At 48.6% G+C, this 11648-nt stretch overlaps 1 protein-coding gene across 6 annotated transcripts in view; it reads left to right on the top strand.

Moving 5' to 3' along the window:
- SEMA5A (semaphorin 5A) overlaps nt 1-11648 on the top strand; it is a 482742-nt gene that overhangs the window by 17021 nt on the left and 454073 nt on the right. Inside the window, exon 1 of one of the 6 annotated variants that reach the window (XM_040493846.1) lies at nt 3322-3502. The exons of the other annotated variants lie outside the window; for them this stretch is intronic. The gene's annotated coding sequence lies outside the window, so the exon portion shown is untranslated. Of the gene's footprint in view, nt 1-3321; nt 3503-11648 lie in introns of those variants that run through there. 6 annotated transcript variants of the gene reach the window in all.

Genomic DNA, 11648 nt, shown 5'->3' with positions numbered 1-11648 from the left:
CCCCAACCCCCTGCTACCCCGATCCACGGGCGCTTTTTTGCTGGAAATTGTGCCCCCCCCCCCCCCCACCCCCCCCCCCCCCCCCCCCGCCCTGAGCAGCGCCTGCGATGTGCAGAAGCTTCTTGTTACAGGGGTTCCAGCGCGTCGGTCAACATTCCCAGACTCTGGGCTTCTGGAGGAGGGCCATTTCTCTTTCACAAACTGCCCTCCGTGTCCCGAGCGCTGCTTGTGTGCGGCGCGTGATGGGTCCACGGTTAACGTAACGTTGGATGCCACACTCTGCCCACATGTCTCAAGTGGTGTGCGAACGGGGCCCACCCGCCGTCTCGTTGCATGTGTGTCTGTGAACCGGAAGGATGAACGCCCTTCCATTCTGTTTCCTTCCGTTTTGTCCCTTTATGTAAACCTGAACCAGCAGCAACTTGTCAGGACACAAATTTTGGCAAGTGGCTTTGGAGCAAGAGATTACTACCAAGGAGGTTTTTGTTTGTTTGTTTTTGCCAGGGTGGTGTTTCAGGTATGACGGATTTGCGAGTTATGTGTGTTGTTTCCCTTTGGGTGTTCAACTGGGACAGATGTGTTTATGTTTTAATTATATATCACCTTATGTGCAGCTGTGAAATCCTCTACCTGTTAAACAATGTGGCTCCTGAGTATGGACTCTCCTGTCACCACCTGCAGCCCTGTGTGCACATGACTTTGTTTTCTTCTCTTTTCTTGTCCTCCCTTTCCCTTTCTTTCCTTCCTTTTCCTCTCCTCTCCTCTCTTCTCTCCTCCCCTCCCCTCTCCTTCCTCTCTCTCTCTCTCTCTCCCTCCCTCTCTCTCCCTCCCGCCCCCCTTTCTTTCTTTAAACACATGGGCTGTGATGGTCTGTCCCTTCTGGGTATAACCCAGTGCGGCAACGAACTGCCCGCTGTGCTTGGGATACACATGTTTGGATACTGTTGCACCTGACAAAGCTGGAGAACGCAGAGGTCAAGAGCAGCAAGGGGAGTGAAGAGTCTGCCTTCTGTTCGTCCGTGCCCTTTAGCACCTGTCTGTCCTCCCAGCTCTTTCCTTCTCCTTAGAGGTTATGGATGCTCTACTCAGTCTATTTGAACATGACACCCTCTGCATTTCATGGTGCTTAAGTTCCGGATAACTATTCTGAAGGCTTCTGTTCCACATGACCCAAGAGAGTGTAAAAGCAGTGAGGATCTGGGTACGGAAATAGTAGAAAGAGGATGGAACCCAAAAGACCTTTCAGTTCACAGTCCCCACCTCCCCTTCTTGTGAAGAGTTTTAAACAGGACGAATGAATAATTGAAGGCTGACTTCCTACTTACTTCCAAATATACCAATGGAATTTTATAAGGATTGAGATAGGCAGAGGAGGAGGCCAGTATTTGAAAGCATGTCATTAGTTTATAATTTGAAAAAAAAAAAAAAATTCTGGCACCGGTTCAGTAGATGGCTTAACACTATTGGCAGAGGCCTAGAGGTCAGTGTCTGAAATATTCCTGGCACACAGAGCTTGCGTGTTTTGTTTCGTTTTACTTGCAGTTTTTAGTGGTAATTTCGGTTCAGTCACTTAGCATGAAATAAAGGCCACCGTCCTGTATCCTGAAGCTGTTGGGAAGGAGCCGTTCAGCAGGTGGGGGAACAGCCAGGGGGAGAGCGAGCCCCCAGCTGCCCCCTGGGGCCAGCCAAGGGGCGTCCTCACCTCTGGGGAAGGTGCTGAGAAGCCTGGCTGCCAGCGAGAAGGCTGTGGGGACTTTGTTTCAGTAACATGGGGCGGAAGCAGTGAGAGCGGGGTGGCAGACTGAGGCAAGCAGTTTTCCCCACCCAGGGCCTGGCTGCCATCCTTAGGGGGGTCCCCAGACTGCGAGATGGCTGGCGGCTGCTGGTGCTCTCAGAACTGGGGGGGGGGGGGGGGGGGGACCTGCCATAGCCACAACCATCTGGATACAGTGCTACGGCAGGCTCCGAACTCGGAAAAGCTGCCCTTCTGCCTCTTTCTGGGGACTTCCAGAAGTGCCAAGTCTTGCAAGTAGAATCACCGTGTCCTGGAGCTACCTGATCACAAAGGCTTTTCAGACCTCTGGAACTGGGTCCTCCTGAAATCTATAGATGCCTGGCTCCCCTGTGAAATTGATTTAATACCTGGGAACAGAGGCAAATCATGTAGACTTATTTCGAGGCCCCTCTTATCTTTCTTCTCAGAAGTAAATACAATAAACCTTCGGAAAACATGGGGTGGGGTTGGGGGCGGTGACCCCTGCCCCCCACGCAGTCAAAAATGTGCTAAAAACTTTTGATTCCCCCAAACTTGACTACTGATAGCCTTCCGTTGATCAGAAGCCTTACCAAGAACATGAACAGTTGACTAATACGTTCCATATGTATATATATTACATACCGTATTCTTACAATGAAGTAAGCTAGAGGAGAAAGGTTATCGTGAAAATCCTAAGGAAGGGAAATCTATATTTACAGAACCGTGCTGTAGTTGTCAACCAAAGAAGCTGTTCAAACCTGTTGTTGTTCAAGGGTCACCTCACCTGTAGGTGATGCAGTGCGTATCATTGCACATGGATCCATTTGTTTGTTTCCATGATCTGTGGCTACGCGATGCATCATCCCCTAACTTAGTGGCCGAGGACATTAAGTTGTTACTCTCTCTCTCAGTCCTTCACGAGGCTGGGCTCAGCTGGGTGGTTCTCCCCGGGTCTCTCATGAGGTGGCCGTCACATCACATGACAGCAGGAGGTAGGCTGGCATCATCAGAGGCTTCCCAGAGCTGGACGTTCAAGATGGGCTCACTCACAGGTCTGGCGCCAGGGGGTCCTTCCGTGTACCTTCCCTCCTCTTACCCGAAGGCATGGGCTTCCACAGGCAGGAAACGCACTCCAGGCCGTTTAAGGCCGTGCCCAGAGCTGGCACCGGCTACTTCCGCTGAGCTGCAGCGGTCACGACAGCCCTCGGGCTCGCCCAGATCCCCGGGTAGGAGACATCGAGTGCGTAGTGACGGGCAAGTGCCAAGGCACGCAGCAGAACATGTGGGACGGGAGATTGTGTGGAGGCCATCTGTGGAAAAGTCCCATCTGCCGCGTCATTCCTCGTGTGCAGTGTATGGGAACCAGCAAAAGACATGTGTAATCACTTGCTAAGGTCAATCGTACTTGACGTCGTTTCTGTAACGACAGGATTTGGAGGCGAACACACGGATACTTCAGCAGATACAACATGCAGATGTCAAACTTACAAATTACAGAATGAACGATCTTTCTTTTTTCATCAAAATGCATATTTTTTTTTTTTTTTTTTGCTCCACGATGAACATTGCAGGATATCCTTAAATATCAAAGTCCTGTAGCTCTTTCCAGGATGATGATGAGGCAGCATGAATGTCGCGGTTACCAGAGTAGATTTGGGATCGGAGTGGCTGGCTTTGTAGCTCAGTTCTAGGAGAATTTGAGGGGCGTCTCAATCTCTGCGCCACGCTCTTCTCAGTTCTAAAACGGTAAGAGCCCTTCCTGCCTGGTAGGCGGTTCTCTGAAGATTAGAGACCGGGGATGCATGTGAATCGCCCGCTCCACAGTGAGCACTTTGCAGTGATAGCAAGTGTTTGTGTTGTGAATAGAAAGTCTCCTGCCAAGCCCAGGTGTGGGTTAACATCTTCCTCTGCTTCAGAGCACATTGCGCAAGGCCCTGGGATCCGCTCCTCCGGCAGGTCACCTGCCCACGAATGCCCACACGGAGCGGTAGGAGGGAGGTGGGAAGAAAAAGGAAATTGGCCCAAAATAAAAACAGGGCTGGGAATTGTTGCTTGACTTTGCCAAAAAAGCAAATATCCCTTGATGTTAGGAAAAAGTAAACGAACAGAAAGGCTAGTGATTTCTCCTCGGTGGATGCTGGGTCTCTTCCGCTTTCCTCGGTAGATCCTCTCTGGAGCCTTCTCCAGGCTCGGGAGGTCCAGCTGCGTGGACTGCATCCCAGGCTCGCTGGCCTTCTCCTCCAGGCTGGCTTCCTCCCATGGGTGGCCTGGAGGGGCTGAAGGAAGGCTTGCGTCCTGAGGAGGGTGCACGGCTGGCTGCACCCTTCTAAGGCCTCGGTGCCCCCCGCCCCTGCCTCCACCCGGGCGCCCTCGACGGAGCCCCTCCCGGCTCTCAGAACTGGAAAATGCTCCCTCCGTCCAGCCCAGGAGGCTGAGAGGTGGTGGTTGAGCTGGCTCAGGCTCAGCGTGGCCTGGGTCCCTCTGAACCCTGGCTATCCCAGCCCCAGAACGATAGCATTGACCTCCATTTTCAGTTGGTTTTGTGACAGCGGCTCCTGCCAGCATGGGGAAGAATGTGAGAAGTTAAAAACTCCATGATCTTTTCTAATGCCTGTGAAGAGCTTTTGAGCCTTGTCTAGCTGTAGTCACTCCCAGCCCGGTGTGGTAGGTTGGTGTCCCTTATTGGAGTAGTTACACAGTCACATAAAGCTAAGCAGGGGTGACGCAGATCGTGTGGCCGGATATATGATCATATGCTGAAACAGGACCAGAATCCTGGCCACCTGATCGATGACCACCAGCGTGGAGGGAGGAGGGACCAGGGACGAGAACTTCTAACTTGAAGTCAAGCCACTCCAGGGCTTCCAGATTGATGACTCTTAGGGAAGAAATGGCTTTGGAGCTTAACAGAGGGCGGACAGTATTTCCTTTAGAAACTCGGGAGCAACTGCGTTCTGGGTCAGTCTCTTTAAACTGGATAATTCTTATCGTGCAAGCTGACATCTTCACAGGGTCGCAGAATGCTGGTTTATGTAATTAAATACACTTGTATATGCTATGAATTAGTTTTGATAAAATCAGTAAACTGTATTATTCTGGGACGGCCCTCATAAATGGGGTCTAAGGTATCCTTAATCTCGGATATGCAAACACATAAATATCTGTTTACATATTGTTTTATACACATGCATCCCACGTGGCTTTTTAGCTTAATCCTGAACTTCAATGTTTGTGTTCTTAGTTAATTGGCGTGTGTGGAGAAGAGAACTGTCCTGACCCAGGCAAATTCCCCCTTCCTTTCAGTATTTATATGACCTTGGGAAGCATTTGGTAGCAAGAACTTTGCAACTCAACATACAAGTTTTTTTTTTTTTTTTTAAATTTTTTTTTTCAACGTTTATTTATTTTTGGGACAGAGAGAGACAGCATGAACGGGCGAGGGGCAGAGAGAGAGGGAGACACAGAATCGGAAACAGGCTCCAGGCTCTGAGCCATCAGCCCAGAACCTGACGCGGGGCTCAAACTCCCGGACCGCGAGATCGTGACCTGGCTGAAGTCGGACGCTTAACCGACTGCGCCACCCAGGCGCCCCTCAACATACAAGTTTTATAGGAGGTCATGGTTTGGATGAAGTGTGTGGCTTTTAACGACAAAGAAGTGCTCCTTTTGCTTGTTTTTCTGGCTATTAATAACCCCGCGGGGGTTCCCAATTTTCTGGAACTCTGCATAATTTTTAAAATTATAATTCCTGCAATCATTGGAATAATTATTTTCTTCACACTATGGCCCTATAAAGGACTACCAGGACAGATATTCCAAACAGTACGAACTTTTTTTTTTTTTTTTTTTTTTTTTTTGCTCTAGATTCAATTATTTCACATGTCTAGAACTCCATCTTCCTGGTATAATGCTTCTGTCATACGGTCGCCCTGCCCTTTCTCAGTCTGCTGTACATGGAATTGCAGCCTCTCTGAAAACCTTATCAAACTTTTCTCCTTCTCATTCCTCTTCCCTGATGAGTCTCAGCAGAGAGAGTGCCTGGACACAAGGGGGGGGGCATTTTGGGTGGTCTCAGTGCCTGGGGGTGCTCCTGGCCTTTGGGGCCCAAGAGCGAGCACAAGCATTATTATCTGTTGCCCTCGCTTGAAGAGTCCTGGTACCTTCTGGGGGCGCCTGGGTGGCTCCGTTGGTTGAACGTGAGATTTCAGCTCAGGTCGTGATCTCACAGTTCATGAGTTTGAGCCTCACATCAGGCTCGCTGCTGTCAGTGCAGAGTACGCATTGGATCCTCTCTCTGCCCTCCCCCTGCTTGCTTTCTCTCTCTCAAAAACAAACGTTAAAAAAAAAAAAAAAAGTCCCGGTACCTTCTGGTTCAGAATCCAGTTCCTTGTCAAGTCCCAATTCAAACCTGGGCTCCTGGGGAATGCATGGTACCGATTTTCCCTGCTCCTGAAATTCTCTTGCCTTTGCTGTCACTGCCAGTCATTTCATGTAAAAGTTAGGTGAAATCAAGGGTTCACAAAGGTTTCTTGTAAATGGTCAAACGGCAAATATTTTAGGCTTTGAGGTCTACATGTCTGTGTCACGACTACTCAGTTGTGCTGTCGTAGTGTGAAAATAGCCATTGGCGTCGTGCAGAGGGGTGGCATGGCTGTGTTCCGATAAAACTTTATTTACACAAATAAGCAGGGGGCCAGATTTGGCCCACAGGCCATCGTTTTTGACCCTTGGCATAAACCATACGAAATAGCTGCTTTTGTCTTTCTAAGACGGTCAACTATTGCCCGTTTCATGTGATTCAAGGTAATATATTGTATGCCTTGTTGTGAATCTCATTATCATCTGCACGTCTCATTTCTACTCCAAACACATCTACATCTATCTTATTCTCCCTCTCTGTGTGTTTGGTATCCTTCCATGGGGTCCAGGTCAAACCCTGAAATATTTTGGCCATGCAGTAGATACGTATTTAGTAAGTACTTCAAGTGCAGAACTCTAAACTCAAAATCCCTTCGCTGAAAGAAAATTCATAGTTTATTTATTTATTTTTTAAATGGTTTATTTATTTTTGAGAGAGCACAAGAACCGTGAGGTCATGACCTGAGCTCAAGTTGGCCGCTCCACCGAGTCACCCAGGTGCCCTCAAAACTCATGGTTTATTAAATATTCCCTTGGTTACCCTGAAAAGTGTTTACGTATATATTTGTAATTACATTAATAGCGGTTGAGATTTGCTAAGTCCTTATACTGTGGCCAAGGGGATGCTCATTATTATTGTTGTGGCTGTTGTTGCCATCTGTATTTGTTTCCTAGGGCTCCCACAACGGTCTGAAATCAGGGTGTGGGCAGGATTGCTTCCTTCTGGAGGCTCTGAGGGAGAATCTGTTCCGTGGCGCTTCCCAGCTTCCGGTGGTTGCCCCCCGTCTTGGTGTTCTTGTTTTGTAGACGCATCACTGCAGGCTCCACCTTAGTCTCACCATGTGGCATCGTCTCTGTGTCTCTTTTTAGAAGGATATTGTAGGTGGCTTAGAGTTCACTCTAATCTGGAATGACCTCATCTTAATTTAACTAATAATGACATCTGCAAAAACCTTATTTCCAAAGAATGTAACGTTCTGAAGTTGCGGGTAGACACGAATTTTTTGGGGGGGGGGGCACCATTCCACTAGTAAGCCCAGTGCAGCGTCTGTAAGGCAGTGATACAAAGTTGGCACCTTGCTGGCATCCGGATAGAAGCCCGCACAGTCTGCAGGGAGCTATTCTGCCCCTAAGGATGGCCCTGAGTTACTCGCTTTGGACCGAGAATGGAGAGTTAAGCTTTTGAGTGCTTAATAATCATTTCTGATTTCAGTTTGCCCGGCAGCCGCTTCTTCCAGATCAACAGGAGGGTCCACCAGCAGGTGGTTCGATGCAGAAATGATGACAGATCAGTGATAACTCCCCGCAGGAACAGAGCTATGCCGCCTTCCCTTTGGGCCCTGCTTGTACCCTTTTATACATTTGTGTAATAATTTAGGCACTTAGATTGTGCTTAATGGCTTTGATTTCTGAGGTTTTGTAAACAATTTTACATGGTACAGAATGCTTCCACTCAGAGCTAAGATTTGAAAAATATGCTCTGATGGTTTCTCCCTCTAGAAACGTGTACAGTTCCTGCATTTCTATGGGATTCGTGAGCATGATTAAGTTGGTCATTTTAGAAAATGAAACCACCTTCTTTTACGAGAGCTGATAGTAAGGGAGCCTCTATCTCTGACGGGACTGTGACAAGATAAGGTTCTGCAAAAGGAGGTGACATTTAGACATTTAAAATACATTTACTTCTTCTACTCAAATCGTAATTGTCCTTTGTGGGGGCTCAGTTTGGCGATTACACAGTTCCCTTACGTATGTTTTATTTTTCAATTTCATTTTCCTCTTGAGTGGAAGAGTTAATTCCCATTTTATCTAAATAAAGAACAGATTTCTTCAGCTTATAATAGATTTTAAACATTCTTGTATTAGCTCTATAAATCAAATCACCTTTATTGCTTACTAATTGCTTTATCTTGTAAAACTGTTTGTATCTTTATCTTACTTAAGCTCAAAATATGCGTGTGCATAATAGCTTGGAAAAGAAAAAAATTACCTCCAAGAAGCCGCCGTTTTAAATAGTGTTAGGCACTGCATCCGTCCAAACTACACAGAAGGCTGTGTAAATTCGATTTCAGCTGAAGACCTGTTCCTTCAAGAACTGTGTAGAATCTCTACAACCAAAACATAAAAGGGAGAAGCTGAATTATGTTAAGACGAGTTACTAGAGACCAAATTTAGATTCCACTTTTGCCAAATATCATTAATTACGTAGTTACGATGAACCACCAAGGTGTGGTTTAACTTTCCAGGTTGAAGTTGTTCATTTGGAGGGGGCACCTGGGTGGCTTAGTGGGTCGAGCGACCGACTTCGGCTCAGGTCATGATCTCACGGTTTGCTGAGTTCGAGCCCCGAGTCAGACTCTGTGCTGACAGCTCAGAGCCGGGAGCCTGCTTCGGATTCTGGGTCTTCCTCTCTCTCTCTGCCCCTCCCCCACTCATGCTCTGTCTCTCTCTGTCTCAGAAATAAACAAACATTAAAAAAAAAAAGTTTTAAAGTTGTTCATTTGGGAAATCCGAGAATTAAAGCCGTTTGGGAGAATGAGGTTGAGACCCACCTCCCTTTATTTGCTGCCTGCCCATTGTCTTTGCCCCATTTTCTCTTTTGGACCTACAACCTGGATGCTCCAGCGGCCTGAGGTCATTTACTATGGCAGCCCGATCTTGCCTTTCTCCCCGGAAGTTGTCAGCACCCTTCATGGAGTAATCTGTGCATGGAGATCCTGTGTGAGTCTGGGAAGGTGCCGCGGGGGGGAAGAAGTGAGGTCTGAGGGGAGATTCTGTCCATGGGGATGGGGCCTCTTAGGATGGGAGCCTGCCCGAGCCTGCGTTCTGGGGCTCTAGGCAGTCTTGGTCCTCAGGGAACAGGTGGAGACCTCAGGGTCCTCTGTACTTCCAGGGAAGGTGAAGGAAGTCCCGGGGACAGGTGTGGCTGCAGCTACCTGAGCGTCTCCTCAGACATCTGCGACCCGACAGGGTCATCATGCAGGCAGACTCACCTGTCACCTCCTTCCTGGAGGATGCCAGGCCCCCTCCTTGGAGAGGTGACAACCACGGACACGTCAGGGACACAGCAGCGACGCACATTGTTGGTGCAGGGAAGTTCAGAACTCAGCCAAGGCAAAGGAACACTTGAGTTGAAGAGCTTTCTCACCCGAGACTGGATGGATTGTTGACGTGGAACAGGGAGATTTTCTGGTCACTTGTGGCCCCGAGGGGAAGAGCCAGGATCAGTGGGAGAAATAAACCTTAATCATGTAGACTTATAAAGAGATGGAATGGGCTGGCTTTGAGGCCTCTAATGGGATTGATAAACCACTTGGCAGGAATATGCAGAGAGGCGTTAAATCCTGAATAATTAGCCTCTGGTGTTGTTGCATATTTATCATCAATTTTTGTTGTACTTTATATTCCAGAGCCATTATTCCTAGCCAGAGGACCTTTGTATATTTTTAAAGAAAATAAATTAAAAAAAAACCTTGGGATACTTTTAGATTTACAGAAAAGTTGCTGAGACACAGCAGAGGGTCCCTGTGTGCTGTGTGTGCTCCTGCCCTGTTCATGTCTTACGTCCGCGTGGTCCGTGGGGCACAGTGAGAAGCCGGCATCGATGCTCTGTTATCGACCAGGGGCTGGACTGTATGTGCGTTTCCTCAGGTTCCGCCTTTTCCACGTCCTTTCTCCGTTCCAGGATTCCGTCTAGAATCCTCCCGTGACGTTTTGTTGTCTTGTCTTGGGTTCCTCGTGGCTGTGCACTTCCTCAGTCTTGTCCTTGGTTTTGGCGTCCTTGACAGTTGAGTGCTGGTCAGGGAGCTGGCAGAATGTCGCTCGGTTTGGGTTTGTCTCGTGTCTTTCCCCTGACTAGACTGTAGTTTATGGGTTTGGGGAGGAAGCCCACAGGTGAAGGGCCGTTCCCGAGGCACCTTGTTGGGACCTGCCATCAACACCACTTAATGGCTTCATTCACCTGGCCGAGGTCGGGTAAATGTGGCATAACCAGTAAATCCAAAGACTGGAGGCACCACAGGTCCTAAGTGGGCCCCACCCTGCTCTGGCCTCTCTGTCTCCCCTCCCCTTCCCGAGTCCCTCTGGCTCTCCTTCCCCCTGTGCTGGGTCCAGAGTCCCCTGCGTCCAGAGGCCACCTCAGTGCCTGCTTTGCCTCGTCCCCACCCCTTGTGCTGCCCTTTGCCCTGCGGTGTCCCCTTGGGCTCATCCACACGGGCATCCTGCATAGGTTTGTGGGTTTGCTGGCTGTCTCCTTCCCTGGAGGGTGGGCCCCAAGAGGGTAGGGAGCTTGCTTTCTCCCCTGTATGCTCAGCCCTTTCAAACCTGACTGGCACATAGTAGGTGCTCAGGAAGCAGTGAATGGAAAGCAAATGAATGAATGATTTGCAGAAAGAAAAGTCATGGCATTTAGACCATGGTCCTCTACCATCAGAGGTTACGATTTCGGGGTGAACGAAGACCAGTGCCAAGCCATGGTGATGGGCCTTCCTGGGGGACCATTCATGGGCACCCATAGCACTTGGTTTTTTTCTGCCATCTTTTCTCATGGGATTATGTTTTTATTTATTTATTTATTTCTAATTTTAATTTTTTTTGTTTAACGTTTATTTATTTTTGAGACAGAGAGAGACAGAGCATGAATGGGGGAGGGTCTGAGAGAGGGAGACACAGAATCTGAAACAGGCTCCAGGCTCTGAGCTGTCAGCACAGAGCCCGACGTGGGGCTCGAACTCATGAACTGCCAGATCATGACCTGAGCCTAAGTTGGCTGCTTAACCGACAGAGCCACCCAGGTGCCCCATCTCACGGGATTATGTTTTTACAGCCGTGGTGTTTTTCAGACACCCCATTTATCTCCAGCACTTTCCTTCATAAAGGTCTGAACTCTCGGTTCCTGTATGCGTTGTGACTGTATTTGCAGAGGCACCTTGTCTCTGAGGGTTAAAACGGGTTTCGAGCAGGGAAACACATCAGAATCCATCAGAAACGTACCATTAGAGTAGAAGGAAAGGTGTCACATAGTCGAGGTAATGAATGATGGATTAAAATGCCGTGATGATCTGATAGAAGGCACCGAAACGCCTTCAGATTCGTAGGTCTGAAAAACCAACCTGTGCTGGTCTTCGCATGACCCTAGCTGTCTTAGCAGGCTTTGCACGGTCTCCGTGTGTGTGGCCTTAGCGCTCTTACTATGATCTTAGTACGGTTTTAGTGTGGTCTGCGCTGTCTTAGCCCCTGATGGTTGCAGAGCTTA

The sequence above is a fragment of the Herpailurus yagouaroundi genome, unplaced genomic scaffold (genome assembly GCF_014898765.1).
Source record: "Herpailurus yagouaroundi ecotype Mexico unplaced genomic scaffold, PumYag 29, whole genome shotgun sequence".
Classification (NCBI taxonomy): Eukaryota; Metazoa; Chordata; class Mammalia; order Carnivora; family Felidae; genus Herpailurus; species Herpailurus yagouaroundi.
Note: the sequence above shows the minus strand (reverse complement) of the source record. Positions and strands in the feature narration are given on the sequence as shown.